Below are 6,921 nucleotides of genomic sequence, written 5' to 3' on the forward strand. Positions count from 1 at the left end.
TAGCCGAGGGTTAGATTGACTACTATTTAATGCCTGTTTGCTTTGTAATATATGAACAATTGACTTATTATTAACTCGCACTCTTCAATGACCATTTTCAGACCATCTTTTTATCTTTTTATTCGCAGAGGCTACCTCTCGTGTATGACATGGAGGCAGCCATCTTTAAGTTCTGATATCAATGTTTTAATTCATTTCATTAACTTTGTTATTAAGAATAAAACAAGTTTTTGTCATAGTAATTTCAAGTACCAAGTGGTGCACATCATGTTAACCATACAACAAAATATTGTCTGTATTTCGTACATTTATTGATATGAAAACTGATTTAAGGTGGTATCCAACACCTTGACTAAAATTTATTTGGCTCTTTTAATTTTCATAAAATTTTGACAAAATATTTAATTTGACCAATTTGATTATTAAGAATCTTAACATTTCCTTTACATGACAACGTGATTAAAACGTTTAGCGGATTTTAAAGCATCATACATAGATGATACCACTGTCGTCGTTCGCGTCGTTAACTTTTACTAAAAAACGGGTTCCTTATCTTACATTAAACTGATTTCACTTCATAAGACTAAACACACCGACTGAACAGTATGAGATCCGATTCAATGGGTTTCAGTCTAATCAGATAATTTCTTTAGATCAAATACGAAAATAAAATAACTAAAACTATCATAAAAAATAGAATAAACTGTATATTCATCATAGAAAATTATTAAAGATGTTAAATGACCCAGAACATTATAAGAAATAAAGTCATTTTCGTTAAACGAAAGAAATTTTATATCTTAAAATGATGTTACATTTTGAAACATTCTTTCTAATAAAATCTTGAAATCAATGACATGTTTTTTTTTATCGCAGTTAATTTTCTTTTTATGATTTACTTGATGGTTAATAAAATCCAATAAAGCATGACCCAGATTTTTATTGATATTTTTTTTCATTTTCTAAAGAATATGGGGTATCCATCAATGAAACAAAATCAGAACATGCACAACATAAAACTCACGAAAAGTCGTGGAACAGATTTTATATCCGTGTTCTTTATCTAAAATTAACAATGCTGCCCTAACACTGAGCAAAATACTCGCTCTTTCTCAGTGTTATGAATTTGTTATATCCAGAGTTCTGGTAACCAATTTGACTATTTAATGCTGGTATATCAGTTCAATACTCTCTATAACCCATCCTGACTGCCTTAAAATGGATTTTCACCATTTCTAATGAACAAATTGTTATGAATGATGTCGAACATTTGTATTGATTTTAGTTTCTTATTGTTCTGACTAGAACGTGACCTTTGAGTCGTAAGTAGAATATTCAGTAGAAACAAACGTCCCTCGTAATTACTAACACAAATGTAGGCTGGGTATCTGGAACGACGTTATTAGAACATGCAGAGGGAACAATCATCCCGTGTAAATATACTGATACACACTGTCTGTCTTGTATATTGGTACATGCAGTCTGTCCTGTAGACTGATACATACTGTCTGTCCTGTATAAAGAACCAAATGTTATGAATGCTGTTAAACGTTTATATTGATTTTAGTGTCTTATTGTTTTGACTTGAACGCCACCTTTGAGTCGTATGTAGAGCACGAACGTCCATCGTATTTACTTATATGCTTGGTATTTGTAATGACCTTGCTTGAGTATGCATACAGAAGCAACGATCATCCCTCGTATACTGATATACATTATACTTCTTGAATACTTATAAATACTGTCTGTCCTGTATACTGATACATAATGGCTGTCCTGTATACTGATAAATACTGTCTGACCTGTATACTGATACATAATTGCTGTCCTGTATACCGATAGATAATGTATGTCTTGTATACTGATAAATACTGTCTGTCCTGTATACTGATACATAATGGCTGTCCTGTATACTGATAAATACTGTCTGTCCTGTATACTGATACATAATGGCTGTCCTGTATACTGGTACATAATATCCGTCCTGTATACTGATACATAATATCCATCATCCAAACTGATACATACGTTATATACAGTATACTCATGCATAATGTCTAATGATACACCATGCCTGACCTGTATACTGTTGCATACGGTCTGTGGAGTATAATCATGCGTAATGTCTAATGATACATAATACCTGCACTGTATACTGATAAATACAGTATATGCAGTATACTCAAGCTTAACGTCTAATGATACACAATGCCTGTCCTGTATACTGATACAAAATGTCTGTCTAGTCCGAATTTTCGCTGTATGCTTATCCATTGAACTGTTATTATCCATTCGTTTAATGAGTTTGCGTTTGGGTATTTTTTTTGCCATTCGCTTTAGGACTTTCCGTTTAGAATTTCTCTTGGAGTTTGATATTTTTGCTATTGTACTTTTTAAAGAAATATAGTTTAAAAGAACTTATTGCAAACTAAAACTATTCACCTTTATTTTTCACTTAGAAACTTATTTTAATTATTGTTGCCATGTTTGGGGATTATTTTGATGGATTTGGTAAAAAAAAAAAATGAAGTTTTTAACTTTTTTATTTTATCTATATGCTAAGTTTCCCTTCTTCTTCTACTTCCTAGAAATTCAGATATTTACGGTGTTCTTTTTTTTTTATTATCATAAATAAGCAATATTTAAGATAATTAATAAATAATGCATAACCCAATATGAAAATAATCCAAAAAAAAAAAATACACATGTCAACACAAAAATGAAACGACTGTGGCAAGTGTAACTTATCTACTGTTTCCTTTATTTAAGCTGTCAGATGCTTTCAAGTTCTAAAAGGAAAATAACTGATTTGGCAAAACTCGCGACAGCTATATCTAGTCATGCGCAGGATTCTTTTCTGAGTTTCAAAAAGTTGTGAAATAATTTGCAGATGTTTTAACGAAATGCCATTGTAAACTAGAAGCGAGAAATACCAAAGGGATATTCAAATCAAATAAGTTAAGACTAGTAGACAAATACTGTAAATGCCTTCGGCCTTGAAAAAAACCCGAAAAAAACAACCAAAAGACCAACAATCGAATACAAAACATGATAAAATCTATACATACTAAGCAACACTAACGCCACCGAACCCAAGAGTGATTTTAGGTTCTCCGGAAGGGTTATTATATTATACTCCACGTGTAACACCAGTCGTGTTTAAAAAACAATTTCCACTTCGATCTTAAAGGGCCGATTATCAATATCAGTCATAGATTCGGACAATGTAGTTGTAATAAATTACGATCTTCGATGTAAGGCCTTAGTGATAATACATATTTGTACACAATAGTGTAAAATGTTGGATCCGCGATTAAGTGAAGATCCAACTGCATTAAAAAAGGTTACATTGACCCATAATACCTCCCGCACAAACCTATAACACCCACTAAACAACACAACGACATTAAATAAAACATAATGTATACTTTGCTCGTTGATGCCTTTAATTTGTAAACGTGGTACCTCCTTTGATTTATTTTGTTTACTTAGAGATATTTTTCAAGGCTATAACGTTATATGTTTAAATTCTCTTTACAATTAAATGAATATTTTAAAATGAAAATTAAAAGTGGAACAATATGTTTATAATGAAAAAACAAAGAGAGGCATGTTGCTTAAACTTAAAAATGATTATTTTTCAAAAGGATAAATTTTCAAACCAAACAATTTTAATGCCTAAAAGAAAGACCTTGTTAAAACATGCAAAATAAACAATCATACCTCGAATTTACAAATACATATGTAGGTTGGGTATCTGGAATGACTGTGTTAAAACATGCAGAAGAAACTATCATCCCTCGTATTTACTAATACATATGTAGGTTTGGTATCTGAATGTCCTTGTTAGAACATGGAGAAGAAAGAATCATTCCTCATATTTACTAATACATGAATGTGTAGGTTGGGTATCTGGAATGACCTTGTTAAAACGTGAAGTAGAAACAATAATCCTTTTTATTTACTAACACATATGAAGGTTGGGTATCTGTAACATGTATAATGACCTTGTTAAAACATTCAGAAGAAACAATCATCCCTCGTATTTACTAATACATATGTAGGTTGAGTAACTGGAATGAATTTGTTTAAACATGCAAAAGAAATGGTCATCCCTCGTATTAACTAATAAATATGTAGGTTGGGTAACTGGAATGACTTTGTTTAAACATGGAAAAGAAACGGTCATCCCTCGTATTTACTAATACATATGTAGGTTGGGTAACTGGAATGACTGTTAAAACATGCAAAAGAAACGGTCATCAATTTTTTTTTATTTACTAATACATATGTAGGTTGGGTATCTGTAATGACCTTGTTAGAAGAAACAATCATCCCTTTTATTTACTAATACATGTAGGTTGGGTATCTGGAATGATTTTGTTAAAACATGTACCATTTAAATCTTACCATACAGGAAATGGGTGCATTGTACACTGATGCAAAATTTCTGTCTTTAATTGATACATAATATCTCTCCGATCTCCGTCGCGTATAATGAAACATGTCTGTCCTGTATTCTGATATATACTGTCTGTTCTCTATAGTAATTGATAATGTCTCTCCTATATACTGATACAAAATGTTCGTCCTTATAACTGATATATACGTTTTGTTTTGTATATTGATACATCATGCCTGTCCTGTATACTTATACAACATGTTCGTCCTGATAACTGATAAATACTGTCCGTCTTGTATACTGATATATACTGTCTGTTCTCTATAGTAATTGATAATGTCTCTCCGGTATACTGATACAAAATGTTCGTCCTCATAACTGACACACACTGTCTGTCCTGTATACTTACATATACTGTCTGTTCTCTATAGAAATAAATAATGTCAATCCTGTATACTGATACATACAGTCTGTCCTGTATGCTGATACAAACTGTCTGTCCTGTATACTGATACATACAGTCTGTCCTGTATACTGATACATACTGTCTGTCCTGTATACTGATACATACTGTATGTCCTGTATACTGATACATACTGTCTGTTCTGTATACTGATACATACTGTCTGTTCTGTATACTGATACATGCTCTCTATCCTGTATACTGATACATACTGCTGTTATTTATACTGATACATACTGTCTGTTCTGTATACTGATACATACTGTATGTCCTGTTTACTGATACATACTGTCTGTCCTGTATACTGACACACACTGTCTATTCTGTAAACTGATACATGCTATCTATCCTGTATACTGATACATACTATCTGTCCTGTATACTGATACAAACAGTCTGTCCTGTATACTGATACCTACAGTTTGTCCTGTATGCTGATACATAATGTCTGTCCTGTATAAAGAAACAATTGGTATAATTTTTCTACCCTTTCCAGTCACTATAAAGTGTTACAATTTAAATTTAGACGCAACACATAAATAGTAATTGGAAAGGTACTGCCATTGCATGTATTATCGGTTATGCAGAAACTTGTTGAATAATTTACAAAAAAATAATGTAGGAGTTGAAAATGATAAAAATATCCATAATCCAAATGATCAAAGAACGAAGATTTGCATAATTACAGAATGTATATGCCTGGTTCGGGTTTAAAAATAAATGACAGTTTACAAAAAAAGCGAAAGTAAACAGTTAATCGATTTGTACTGGCATCGTGAAATTATGAGCCTAAATGAGGTCGTCAAGAAATGAACATTGTGATAATCTACTCGTTCCCCAATCCTGAAATAAATCCATAGTCTGGTTTAAAAATGCTTTTTGAATGAATGTGATCGTCTTAAGCCTGAAATATATGCTATACTGAACTTTTTATCATGTTTATGATTACTAAATAAAAACTCCGTCTTTTAAACAACTGTTTACTTTCAGTTTGTGTTTAACGTGACTTGCGATGTAAAATCTAGAGACGTTCCGAAATCCTGTATTTGTGTCAACTCGGCCAATATAGAATAACTCGGCCAATATAGAAAAAAATCTGTCTTGGCCGAGTTATTCTGTATTGGCCGAGTTTACACCTTATATTGCATAGGCAGCTTTCATCATATTAAGTCCAATAACAGTGTAGTTAATTGATAATGATAAATACTGTCTGTCCTGTATAACAATATATAATGTATGTATTGCATACTGATTAATACTGCCTATTCTATAAACTGATTCATACTGCCTGTCCTGTATACTGATGCATACTGCCTGTCCTGTATACTGATATATACCGTCTGTCCTGTATACTGATACATACTGTCTGTCCTGTATACTGACACATACTGTCTGTCCTGTATACTGATACATACTGTCTGTCCTGTATACTGATACATACTGCCTGTCCTGTATACTGATGTATACTGCCTGTCCTGTATACTGATGCATATTGTCTGTCCTGTATACTGATACATAATGACTGTCCTGTATACTGATACATAATGACTGTCCTGTATACTGATACATAATGACTGTCCTGTATACTGATACATAATGACTGTCCTGTATACTGATACATAATGACTGTCCTGTATACTGATACATAATGACTGTCCTGTATACTGATACATAATGACTGTCCTGTATACTGATACATAATGACTGTACTGTATACTGATACATAATGACTGTACTGTATACTGATACATAATAAAAGAGGGACGAAAGATACCAAAGGGACAGTCAAACTCATAAATCTAAAACAAACTGACAACGCCATGGCTAAAAATGAAAAAAAAAAAACAAACAAACAACAGCACACATGACACAACATAGAAAACTAAAGAATAAACAACACGAACCCGACCAAAAAACTAGGAAGGGTAAGCATATCCTGCTCCACATGTGGCACCCGTCGTGTTGCTTATGTGATAACAAATCCAGTAAATAGTCTAATTCGGTAGGTCATATTCATGAAAGGGAAGGGGATTGTAGTTACGACGTAAGGAACATA

This window comes from Mytilus edulis, chromosome 12 (genome assembly GCF_963676685.1).
Source record: "Mytilus edulis chromosome 12, xbMytEdul2.2, whole genome shotgun sequence".
Taxonomy (NCBI): Eukaryota; Metazoa; Mollusca; class Bivalvia; order Mytilida; family Mytilidae; genus Mytilus; species Mytilus edulis.